Genomic DNA, 13684 nt, shown 5'->3' with positions numbered 1-13684 from the left:
AATTGCTTTCTTCCCTTCGAAACCTTTTCCCAATCCATAAATAATCCTATCAGTTCTCTCTTCAAAATGTATACTGATTCCAATCACTTCTCACCACTTTCACTGCTGCCACCCTAACCCAAGCTACCATCTTCTTTCTCCAGAGTGAACTACTGCAAAATTCTTGGTCGCCCTGTTTCCACTACTGTTCCCTATGCACAGTGAAACTTTTAAAACCGAAATCAGCTCTTGTTATTCCTTCCTCAAACCTTTCAGTGGCTTCTCATCATCCTTAAAAGTCTCTGTGATGGGGCCTCTGCCTCCTATACATTACCTTTTGTGGCTCCTCTTCCTCGCCCCATTCCAGCCACACCAACCTCCCTGTTCATACTCCCACCTCAAGCTCTTTGCCCGATGTTCCTTCCGCCTGGAATACCTAGGGATCTTCAGGTGGCTTGCTCCCTTCACTTCCTTCAGTCTCTGCTCAAATCTCATCTCCTCCAGAAAGTCCTGTTTGACCACGCCAATTTCTGCTAATACTCTCATATTCTTCCTAAAACCATCACCCCTAGACATCACCAAAATTGTTCATTTATCTTTTTTTAAAGGATTTCATTTGAGAGAGAGACAAAGATAGTGACAGAGATAGTGAGAGAGAGCATGAGCAGGGAGGAGAGGGAGAGGAAGACTCCCTGCTGAGCAGGGAGCCCACCGTGGGACTCAATCCCAGGACCCCGGGGTCATGACCTGAGCCGAAGGCGCTTAACCAACTGAGCCACCCAGGCGCTCCCCTCTCTCGTTTATCTCCTTTTCCCTTACAGAATGTCAGCTCCTTGATGGCAGCAACTGCCTCTTCTTTGTTATTGAATCCCCATCACCTGGATGGACCTTACATACAGAACAGGACCTGGAACAGGACCTTACATACAGAAGGCACACAAATGTGTTGAATAAACTAACAAACACTACAAGGGATGTTACATGCCCATTGTACAAAAGAGAAAACTGAGCTACCTAAAGCCACATAGCAAATAAGCTGCCAAATGCATCTGAAAGAACCAGTACTCTTCCATTGACTGAATTATACAGATACAATAAAGAACAAAAATGTAAAAGAATGCATTTCCGTATGAAAATATCAGACCACAGTGATTTTTCCCCTTCTGTTCATCACTAGGGCATTTCACATCTTTGATTAATCTTATGTATATACTATGTATGTCCCTCCTCACCTGGAAGATATCTACTTTTCTGTATTCCCCACCAGATAAGGGCCGAGCTACACACAGCAGACATTTAAGAAGTGTTTCTTTGATATTTATACCCCCCAATATTTGAAGAATCCTGCAACAAGACTTTCAGCACCACCAATAAAGTATACTCTTCAAAGAGACTTCGGTTTCCAACCATGATGGAGTAACTGGATCCAGACTTACCCTGCCAACACCCCCTCCAACAACTAGAAAAACAGACAAAATATACAAGGCAACATCTTTTAGACCTGGACGACAGGAGCAAAGGACTGCAATCCATAACAGAAGGGAAAAGATGAGATGGGCCCCACAACCAGCTTTCTCGGCCTAGAGGCACACTGGAACATGGTGCAATGAGGGCGATCCTGGGCAAAGCATGGCAATCTCGTCAAGTTGACAAATAAGACTTAAGAGTTTGGGAAGGCTGAGGAATCTCAAAACTCAGCACACAGAGGCCTCCTTGAATCTGATACTGAAGAAAAAGCTATACATGCATGTTGAAAAATGTACGGGGGCAGGCAAAGAATGACCCAAGAACCATAAGCTAAATAATCCCAGAGTTGGCGCAGGGCTGGCACACATTCATATTCTGACCAGTTAGGGCAGAGAACAGCCAATTCTTCAATGGAAACTAGAGTCTTCATGATTAATTAATGGAGTGAAAAAAGCCTTAGAGTAAAAGGTCCTCTAGACCAATCCTACAAAATTCAGAAATAAGCTTCAGAAATATCATGCAAATAACTTAACCCGCAAAAACAAAATCCAATCCTCTTTAAAACAGTGCCTCTCATATTAGGGATGATTCCTACCCCATGCCAGGGGACTTTCGGTGTGTCTGGAGGCAACTTTCGTTATCACAATGGCATCTAGTGGGCAAGGAATGATGCTAAACACCCTACAAAGCGCAGGACAGCCCCCAGAGAATTACCTGGCCCAAAATGTTAGTATGACCAAGGTTGAGAAATGCCACTTTAAAATAGCAAAATCCTTGGGGCGCCTGGGTAGCGCAGTCGTTAGGTGTCTGCCTTCGGCTCAGGGCGTGATCCCGGCGTTCCGGGATCAAGTCCCACATCAGGCTCCTCCGCTGGGAGCCTGCTTCCTCCCACTCCCCCTGCTTGTGTTCCCTCTCTCACTGGCTGTCTCTCTCTGTCAAATAAATGAATAAAATCTAAAAAAAATAAAAAAATAAAAAAAAATAAATAAATAAAATAGCAAAATCCAGCAATCAACAACTTAAAATTCACTATTTCCAGAATCCAAGAAGAAATCACTAGACACGCAAAGAAGAAAACTTGACCCAAAATAAAAGCCAGTCCACAGAAACAAACATCATGGGATTAACAGAAAGCTTAACAACTACTATGAGTATTATGGATATAATCAAGAATTTTTTAATGAACATAAGTAGGAAACAAATAGAAATAAAAAAGACTAGTAGCAAATTGAATCCAACAAGGTATGAAGAAAACATCATGACCAACCCAGGATTATCACAAGAATACAAGGCTAGTTCAAAGTTCCAAAATCAGACATCAACAGAGTACAGAAGAAAAAAATACATGATCGCCCCAAAAGACGCAGAGAAAGCCTTGGCGACATTCAATATCCATTCATGATAAAAACTCTCCACAAACTAGAAACAGGAAAGAACTTCAACTTGATAAAGGACACATACAAAAACAAACTATAAATACAGGCATACCTCGTTTTACCGCACTTCACAGATACTGCATCGTTTACAAATTGAAGGTTTGTGGCAACCCTGCACCGAGCAAGTCTCTGGGAACCACTTTTCCAACAGCATTTGCTTCACTTTGTGTCTCTGTGTCATATTTTGGTAAATCTTGCAGGAGTATTTCAAACTTGTGCATTGTGATTATATGTTATGATTATACGTGATCAGTGATTACAAATCACTGAAAGCTCAGATGATGGTTAACATTTTTTAGCAATAAAGTATTTTTAATTAGGGTATAGACTTTTTTAAAAACAGAATGCTTTTACACACTTAATAGACTACAGTATAAACACAGCTTTTACATGTAATAGAAAACCAAAAAATTAATGTGACTCTCCTTATTGTGATACTCACTTTATTGCAGTGGTCTCTCTAGAATATGCCTGTAACATCATACTTAAGGTGAAACACTGAATGTTTTCTGCTCCCTAACATAAGGAAAGGATATCCACTTTCAAAACTCCTATTCAGCATCATACTGGGGGTCCTAGCCAATTCAATAAAGTAAGAAATAAAAATATACAGCCTGCAAAGGAAGAAATCAAACTGCCTGTATTTGCTGATGACACTACAATCTATGCAGAGAATCTCAAAGAATCTACAAAAAGGCCTCTAGAACTAAAACTGAGTTTAGCAAGGTTGTAAGACACAAGGTTGGCATACGAAATTTAATCCTACTTCTATATGCTAGCAACTGGAAATTGAAATTTTAGAAGCATCATTTACAACAGCACCAGAAAACATGATACATATATAAATCTCACAAAATATATGAAAGATCCAATTACTAAAAACTACAAAACACTAAAGAAAATACCAAAAATGGTCCTGGGATATACCATGTTCATGGCTCAATATTAAGATATCAATTCTCCCGATTTACAGATTCAATGCAATGCCAATCAAAAATCACAGCAGGATTACAGAGATCAACAAGCTGATTCTAAAATGTACCTGGAAAAGCAAAGCAATTAGAATACCCAAAAACATTTCTGAAAAAGTATAATAATTACAGAAACCACATTAGCTGATTTCAAGACTTACTATAAACCTACAGCAATCAACAGTATGGTAATGGTGAAATGAAAGACTCAGATCAATGTAACAGAATACAGAAATAGACCTACAAGTATATAATCAATTGACTTTCAAAAAAGGTAATACAATAGAGAAAGTCTTCAAAAACCGTTGCTGGGGGCACCTGGGTGGCTGTGTGTTTAAGCGTCCAACTCTTGACTTTGGCTCAAGTCATGATCTCAGGATTACGAGATGGAGTCCCATATTCAGCTCCATGCTCAGTGGGAAGAGAGTCTGCTTGAGATTCTCTCATTCCCTCTCCCTCCAACCCTTCCCCCGCTCACACACATGCTCTCTCAAACAATAAAATAAAATAAAATCCTTTAAAAAAAAGTTGCTGGAACTACTGCTTATCTAAAAGCAAAAAAATAAATCTCAATCCATACCTTGAGACATTTAGAAAAATTAACTCAAAGTCAATCATAAACCTAAATGTAAAATTTTAAACTATAAAACGTCTGGGAAAAAGTATAGAGAAAGTCTTTTCGTTTAGGTCAGGCAAAGATTTCTCAGACACTACACCAAAAACATGATCCATGAAAGAAAAACAACTTCAACATTATCAAAATTAAGACTGCTCTTCAAAAGACATTAAGAGAATAAAAAGATAAGACACAGACTATGAGAAAGTATTTGCAAACAATAATCACGTATCTGATTCTAGAATATATAGAGAACTCTCAGGGCACCTGAGTGGCACAGTCAGTTAAGCGTCCGACTCGGTTTTGGCTTAGGTTGTGATCTCAGGGTCTTGAGATCAAGCCCCACATGGGGCTCTGCGCTCAGTGTGAGTCCGCTGAAGACTCACTCTCACTCTGCCTCTCCCCCTGCTCCTCACCCCCTCCCCCCACTCTTGATCAAGCATGTTCTCTGTCTCCCCCTCTAAAATAAATCTTCAAAAAAAAAAAAACTCTCAAAACTCAATAATAAAGCAAACAATTCAATTTTTTTAATGGGTAAAAGATCTGAACAGACACATTCCCGAAAAATGGCAAATAATCACATGAAAGGATGCTTAACATCATTAGTCACTAGGCAAACGAAAATAAAAAGTCTACATTCTGTATGACTCCATTTGCACGACATTTTGAAAAGGCAAAACACCACTGAGAAAGAAAACAGATCAATAGTGTCCAGGTCTGAGAGTGGAAAACGGGTTGACTACAAAGGGGCTTCGAAAAATTTGTTTTGGGGGATAAAGGAACCATTCCATATGTATCTTCATTGAAATAGTGGTTATGTGAATGTCTACATCTGCCAAAACTCAGAGAATGCTACTGAATTTTACTGAATATAAATTATACATTAAAATAAATCAGAAAATAAAGACTAAAGAGAAAACAATGACTGAGTAAACCCTGATTTTGCCCTGGTTAAAAAAATTTTTAAAACAACTATAAAAAGATATTTGCAAGACAAATAGGCAAAGTTGAATATGCACTGAATACTGTTAATAGAATTGTTAATTTCCTTGATGTGACTATTTCATTTGGTTATGTAGAACACTAACCTTTTCTGTAAAAGGCCAGACAGTAAATAAAGTGTGGCTTTGTGGGCCACATGGTCTCATAACTATTCTACTGTGCCTGCAGCACCAAATCAGCCACAAACAAATGAGCATTGCTATGTCCCAATAAAACTTTATTTACAAAAACAGGCAGTAGGCGAGATTTGGCCTGAGAGCTATAGTTTGAGGACCACTCATGTAGACAAAACTACAATGACAGAAAGCAGACAAGTGGTTGCCCATGGTAAGGTAGGCAATGCAGTAAGGGTTGAGGAACTGGCCAGACAGTTGCAAGGGCAATTTTCTGGAATGATGGAAATGCTCCATATTTTGATTGTGCTGTTATCAGCTTGGATACATTTGACAAAACTCATCAAACTCTATATACTTAAAACAGGCACATTTTATATTATAAACAGTATTTCAACAAACTTTTATTTAAAAATGTACTTTTTCCAGGGGATAGCATCAATACTGTGAAAAGCCTAGCCTCTGGAGCCAGAATTATCTGAGTTCAAATTTTAGCTTAATACCTACGTGATCACTGTCACTTTGGGTCTGTTTCCCCATACTTAAACAGCTTAACAATGCCTGCCTCATAGCTGCTGTTTTTTTTTTTTTCCCCAAAATTAAATAAGAAATGTAAGTAAGACACACAGTATAGCATCTGGCACAGACAAGGCACACTCCCGATTTGAATAAACAATTAAAAAAATTATTTTAGAAAATGAGTCAGTAGACATCAGATAACTACAGTAGCTTCTTTTGTACTATTAAAATATTCAGACATTCTTTGTTCGCTGTTTATTGTGGTTTAACCTGACTTCAAGAACTGGCATCCAACGTCAGTTCCTATGATTTCACAGTAACTTGGGTCTAACAGCAAGCACCGTGAACTGAAATTTCTTCAGAGTTTAGAAAAATAATCCATGACAAATATGTAGTAAAAGGAAAACTGAGAAGAGCCAAAGAAAAACATATCAATTTTCCCAAGCAAGGAAAATGACAATAATTAGAGCATATTTTAATTATCTTTTATTTAAAGAAAGAAAAGAAAAGAAAAGAAAAGAAAGACCAACATAGCTGGATAGTTTCCTCTTTTCAACTAGGATTTGAACTTTATCCAAACCCACAGCCAACCAATAAAGTTACAAAATGACATAGCATCTGTATAGTATTTTACCGTATAAGTTTCTCCCAACAGTAGTTATGTGATAGGAGATGATTAATATTAAATTTGCTTTTAGTTTACAAGGCTCTTATGTTTGAGAGAGATGAAGTGGCTTGCTCAAGGACACACAGTCAATAAACGGCCAAGTCTGGATGTGAAGTCAGACATGTGGCTCCATATCATGTGCTTTTTTTTTAGTAGAGATTACCATCAGAGAATCAATCTTGGGTTCTACAAAATTCTTTACATAACTCCTACATGCTTTTCCCTAACTTGACATCTTTAGTTGTCTAAAAGACAAATCGATGACAGTGTGACATACCTACTTAATTCCTAACCATTCAGGAATAACTGGCCATTTTGGACAGTAGAGGCTATGACCAAATACGGGCTTATGATATTATCAGAAGTGAAAATTCAAAAACATGGTTTCCAAAAGAAGAGCCTACAAAGTGACATAAGTGGTTAACTTCTTCCTTTTCCCCAACCCAATACCAACATCACAAAAACACAGATACCCACCTTTGCCAGGCTCTGAACACAGCTCTGAAGAGCTAAAAAAAGGAAAGCACACTACTGTTCCACATAAACCTTCATACAATCACAGTATCTCAGTACCAGGCAGTCCAAATGAGTTATCTATTCATCTTCTATTTATTATGTCCCAATCAACCCACAGGTGGACTTCAAGACCATAAATGGGGGGACATATGAAGAAGACTAACATCTTCCCCCTCTCTCCTCATTTACAGTGGTAAGACAAGCTGACAATAACTCAGGAGCACTGCTTCCAAATGGACCCCTGTCCCAATCAGTAATAATCAAGTCTATTCAAGTGCACTTAAATATTAACTTTAAAAGAAAGGATTATCAAAAAGTCCAAGTTTATTCATCTAGCTTTGTCAGGTATGTTTTTTCTTTGATCTGTGACTCTGATCAGATAAAATTTTTGAAGGTTTACTATAACCTCCATGTCTAACTTTTTACCCTTATTTTATAAGAAAACTAATGGAAAGATGAGATTCAATATACAGAAATGTCCTGATTACAGGTTCTAGAATATATCTACTCCATTTGGCACTGTGAATAGTGTAAACTGAATTGGTATAACAGATTTAAATCACTGCTTCCTCCCACAAATGGTGGCACCTTCAAAGGTGTTATCTTGAAGGGGAAGTGAGCGATTTCCTAACATCGCTGACTTGTGCTAACACTGTATTAACCCCCAGTCCAGTTCTATCTTACACGTGTTTGAAAAATGTAGTCATAATCCCTATCAATTATTTTTCAAGACTGAAGTAAAATAAGGTACAAAAGCTGGAACTGACTAAATAACTCGGATATCCTATTACAAGTGTTGAAAACAATCCATCTCTCACCATTTCCTAAACACTAGAAATGCATAGTGGACTATGCATTTCCCATTCAAACACTCTGCAAATCCCATTCAAACACCTGTTAAGGTCATGAGAAGAAAACAGTTTCTATTAACATTCAGTTCGACTAGCTCCTTTAAAACAAAACAAAACAAAAAACTGCATTCAACTAAAGACACTCAATTCTCAGAAGGATTCCTTCTTTATGAAAGAAATAGCTAAACTCTAAACCCAGAAGCATCAGACTTCTAAAACTGCTTCAAATTACATGAAAAGGTATCAAAATTATTATCATTACAACTACCAGGTAATAGGCACCTACTTAATGTCTGGCACAATACGAAGTACCTCACATAGTTTCAGTTATTCCAAAGAACCTGCAAAGTATGTTACTACACCTTTCGGTAGGACACAGAAGATCTGAGGGATTAAGTGACCTGCTCAAGGCTCACAACTAGTGCATGGAAGTGTGGGGATCGGAACTCAAATGTACTTAGCTACAAAAAATGTGTATTCTTCAAAACTGTGCTACCTCCCCATTTCACCAAAGAATAGGTAGAGATATGAAATGATTTGTCCAGCAGTCTTAATCATTTCATCAGAAAAGGGAGAAAACTTCTAAATAAGAACATTTTGAAAATCCAGCACACTATTTAAACTTCACTTCTTTTCAAGGAGTAATTAACAGATAAAAAGAGAGGTTTGAAATCCTTTTAAAGTAAACTAAATGTCATCACAGATCTGCAAGTGAACCGTCATTTTGGACAAGTTCCCAGAGTTAGTGGTTCTACGTGCACTACCACTAGCTTAGTACAAAAGCACTTCACCCATTTCAAACACATACTGAACACCTGCACCGTGTTAAGGGTCCTTCCTGGCAAAGAGAGGACAAAACGAAGTAAGAACTAAGGCCCATCACAGCCCTCAAAGAGTTAACAGACTAGAGGAGTCCATTTATACTACATATACAGTTACCATTAGTCAGGCAAATAAATGAAGTGTGTGAGAAATCCTAAAACAAAAGTATGTATAACATGGTATCACAGCTCAAAGAAGAAAAGCAACTGGCCTACTTGTCACGTTTTGCGGTAAGTAGTATTTGTTTACACGACATCCCTCCCTGACAACCCTTCCAACCTCTGTCAACCTCCATCCACACAATCGTCCCACCTACGCATACACAACTGCACAACCAGGAAGGGAAGCTGTAAGAGCAAGAATTGTGACTCCTCAAAGTGACCTTGTTGTTGCAGTTTAAAAGTACAATGCTTATGCCATAAAGACATTTGTCTCTAGCTTCATCAGGTGAAGAAAGTTGATTTTTCAAAGCAAAACAAGGCCAACCGACCTAGAAAAACCCAACACTTCCCCACATTACTCACTTCGAATGAGAAATCAAACTGACACACAGTATTTCTCAAATTTTTCTTTTTAACATAGCAGGTGGCAATGGGATATAAAAACGGATTTTAACACATTCTGGTCATTTTGTTCCACTACCAACCCGACAGACACTTAAGCTAGTTCCACCTGGGGGACTTAATCATAAGCCAAATTATTCTCACATCATAAGCCAAATGAACCAAAGTCAGTAGAATCGAACCCCAAACCTGACAAGGCTTGTATTTAATGCAGCCTGCAAATCTCCCAAGAGACCAAGGAATACAAGAACTAGAACAGTGATTTATCTCAGCTGATCATAATTCCTTTACAAACTTAAAAAAATCATCTTTCAAAAACTGCACGCAGCATTTGTTCTGATCTGATCCAACGGTTTAGAAAAATAGAATAAGATGCTTCTTCAGAAAACAAAGGGGGGGGTGTATTGGAATAAGAAAAAAAGGGCACACTGCTTTTTCCTTTAGTTGTATATGCCTGAGGCAATAAACTCCCAAAATAACTTCACCCAGGAGTGTAAAAGCTGAGAACGAACACCAAAATATTGCTCAATCCAACTTTCATTGTGAATTCCTCAGTTCAGAGTAACATTTAAAAACTTAAATGTGATGAAATCATTTTGCTGTAAAAACTACGTGTTTCCAAAAAAACAAAAAGTAAAAAAAAACTGTCTATCCTTTCTTCTAGGTAAGAAAAATTGAGGGTTTTCCTCATTAAAAAAAACAAAACAAAAAACAAACCTCTTCTCATATTGGTTGACTTTGCAAAAAAAAAAAAAAATGTCAGTAAGCCAAAAAAAAAAAAAAAGATAAGAAAGAAAGAAAGAAAAGAAATGTTTTGTTTGGTCTCAAAGTATGGCTGCACTTGAACTCGGTGGAGAGCGGAGCCCGCTGCACAGTCCCAGAGCGGGTCCCCTCCGGCGGCGCGGCCCCGACTCGCGCGGCCCAGGAGCGGGCGTGGAAGGCGCCCCCCGAAGGCGGGTGCGGCCCGGAGTGTTTACCGTCCGCGTCGGCCCGGGGGAGCCGCTCCCTCGCCTCCGCAGCACTTGTTCGCGGAGCCGGGCAACAGGAGGTACCCTCGAAGGGGCGCGGCTCCCGGCGCCCGGGGAGCCGGCCTCGCCCGAGGGGACCCCCGCGGCCGCGCCCCCCGCCCCGGGAGCGGCGACGGCCCCGAAGCCGGGCTGCGGGAGCGGGGAGGCGCGGCGCGGCCCCGGAGCAGACAATGAGCGTGGGGGCGACGTGGGGGGAGGAGGGGGCCGGGGGGCGCCCCCCACCGCCCCTTCATCCCCGCCCGCCCCCTGCTCGCCCCGCCGCCCCGCCCCCCTCCCGACTCCGGTCCGGGCCCCGGCCCCGAGGAGCGGCCGCAGGGGGAGGGGCCCGCGCGCCTGGCCCGCGACCCCTCCCCAAATCACAAAACTTCCCCCAACTCCGCCAACTAAGTTGCGCTCTCACCGTGAGGCGCCCGGGGCTCCCCCGCGGGCCCAGCCGGAGCAGCTCCGCACCTTCGCCGCCGAGAAGGACAATAGGCAGCCGCTCACCCGGCGGCGGCGACGGCTTGAGGCAGCGGCGGCCGAGGCGACCAGCAGGCACGGCGGTCTCAGCGGAGCCCAGCAGCTTCACCGCGGTTGCTCCGGCTCCGCGCTGGCCCTGCACACAGCTCCAGCCCTCCCGCGCATGCGCCACAAGCCGCTCGGGCATGGGCGGGGCACCTGGGGAGGGTAGTAACGCCTACGAGCCCTCCCGTGAGTAAGCGCGGAGCCAGGGTCCGCGAGCTGGGATTGCACTGAAGAGCTGCCCATCAAGCTCCGGGAAGCCAATAGGAAAGCACCTGGGCGGTGCGTTCAGGTTGCTAAGGAAGGCTGAGGTTGCACGCCGCTGCTGTGCGGCGGCAAAGTGATCCGAGCTGGGTGGCTGGCCGAGGCTTCTCTGGAAAATGCCCACCCACCCTCTCCTCTCCGCCCCGTCTCCGGAAACCGCCCTGCCTCTGTGTGCCAGTGCTTACCTGACTATAGCAGTTACCCACAAACGTACTGAAATGATTTACTCATCTATTTACTTCCACTTGCAATCAGAAAGTGGGGTTTAGTCTTCTGTGGGTCAGTGCCTCTGAGCGTCATTTTTAGGCATTCAACAAGTGTTTAGATGGATGGATCATTGCACGCAAGGCTGGCTCTCTGGCGGCATGAGGATTTTGACAGGGCATTCCATGAACTTTTGGCTACTCAATCACAATCTTCCAGTTGCAAAGGACCTCAGAAATCCTCTGGTGGCGTTTGAGAAACAAAGTGTGGTCCGTTGGTTCGAAGAAACTTCATTTTGATAGGTGTGTGTCTGTGTGTGTCAGTGTGTGTTTCACTGTATTAGAAGGAAATACGCCTATCATATCAGACCATTATTCATTGATGTTATTTCGTAGATCAAATAGAAAGCTATTAAAAATGAATCTAATTAAAGAAAAATATTAAGTAAAAAAAATGACACTTTATATGCAGTTGAAGACCGTGCAAATTGGTAGTGATTGAAGTAAAAACAGTTGTTACCTAGGGGTAGAAGGATTATTGGCTGAGAAGGAACAGAAGGGAGAATGGAAGTGCTCTTTATTTTGATCTAGATGGTGGATAACAAAGTTATAGACATATATGAAAATTCATCCAGCTGTGCACTTAAGATTAAGTGCTTTGCACAGTTTACACATATATTTTGTATGTCCATTTAAAAAATACTGGTATAGGATGTGGCAAAAGGAAGGGAGGAAGGAAGGAATGGAGGGAGAAAGAGGATGGAAGGAAGAGAGAGAGTATGGACTGAGAGAAAGAAGAAAAGAGAAAAAAAGAGAAAGAAAGAAAAGAAAAGAAAGGAAGGAAGGAAGAACATGAGTCTTTGAAAACCCTAGCCCAGGGAAGCTCTCCACCAGACACTGAATACCTGAGAGAGGGGTATTGTATTTACTACATGAATCAGTCACTTCCATTGCGGGGTGACTTTAACTCTTAGAAATGTTCCTAGCCTTTTCCTAGTTCACCTTCACAGAAGGAAAAACCAAGGCCAAACATTCCCAGTGCTTCACGTGAAACTATCTTCCAACTATGTCGTCGTGCTGCCCACCCACCTCAACACTCACTCTACTCTGTCCTTGCCAATATTTGAAAGACAGCATGGAGAACAGAGTCTCCTAGATCCTAGCCCTGACTCTGCCACAAAGGAGCCCACCATGAACAGGCCATTCCTCAAGAGCCTCGGTCTCCTGGAAAGCAAGGGAGCTAACCCAGAAAATCACTTAGACTGTCATATGTGATAATCCCAGGGTCTTCTCCTAGAGCCTGGCTGCTCCGTTACAAAGGCAGCAGCAGATAAATGTTACCATGTCATCTTTCTAGTGACTGCTGACAACATCATTCCCTGCTCCCCACCTCAGCAGAATTTACACCTTTCCTGTGGGCTGCATGCTGCACCCAGTGGTCGCGAGCCTAGCACTTTTCAAAATTTACTGTGCTACAAATCACCTGGCCGATTTTGTTATATGTGGATTCTGACTAAGAAGGTCTGGGGTGGGATCCGGAATTCTGCCTATCTAACAAGCTCCCAGCTGATACTGATGCTGCTGGTCTGGGACCCTACTTTGAGAAGCAGGGTCTTCTCTAGATTTTCTGGACAGCTGAGCTCTTTGTCTTCTCTGGGAAGCCCTAAGGAAACATGCTTGGCTGCCCTATCTAAAATAACCCATTCTCCACTAGTCCTTCTCATTCATATGACTCAAATTGTTCCATAGCATTGATCCCACTCTGAAAATAGCTTATTTGTGTGTGTTTATTACCTCTCTCTCCCCACTATAATGTAAGCTCCCCGAAGTCTGTTTCCTTACCCCCCTTTCTCTTGCATCTATCATAGTGCCTGTGGGAACCGGAAGAACTCAAAACGTCTGCATGAGTGAATTTGTACAGACTGAGCTATTGTGAGGGGTCCTTAAACCGAGTGTCCCCGATACTGAAGATTTGGTCTTCCAAAGTACACCAAATATCTCCGTCCAGTGTGCCCATTTCACCAGAAAGTGATATGGGGTTTAGTGATTTCCTCACTTCCCTTGAGTAACTTTGTAAGACAAGAAAGATGCTAGGGCCTGATCAAGCACCAGGAGGATTCTAGATCTCAGTACTATCTGTCCAGTTGACTTACATCTCTTGTTAAC

General features: G+C 41.7%; 1 protein-coding gene across 8 annotated transcripts in view; it reads right to left on the bottom strand.

The window, feature by feature from the left end:
- AKAP13 (A-kinase anchoring protein 13) overlaps positions 1-11150 on the bottom strand; it is a 324022-nt gene extending 312872 nt beyond the window's left edge. For 6 of the 8 annotated variants that reach the window (XM_040642757.1, XM_040642760.1, XM_040642758.1 and 3 more), the window contains exon 1: positions 10951-11149. The gene's annotated coding sequence lies outside the window, so the exon portion shown is untranslated. Of the gene's footprint in view, positions 1-10950 lie in introns of all 8 variants that reach the window. The other 2 variants (XM_040642759.1, XM_040642761.1) reach the window with 2 other exon arrangements.
- Positions 11151-13684: the final 2534 nt, after the last annotated feature.

The sequence above is a fragment of the Ursus maritimus genome, unplaced genomic scaffold (genome assembly GCF_017311325.1).
Source record: "Ursus maritimus isolate PB19 unplaced genomic scaffold, ASM1731132v1 scaffold_27, whole genome shotgun sequence".
NCBI classification, from domain to species: domain Eukaryota; kingdom Metazoa; phylum Chordata; class Mammalia; order Carnivora; family Ursidae; genus Ursus; species Ursus maritimus.
The sequence above is the reverse complement of the archived record's forward strand: the minus strand, read 5'-3'. Positions and strand labels throughout refer to the sequence as shown.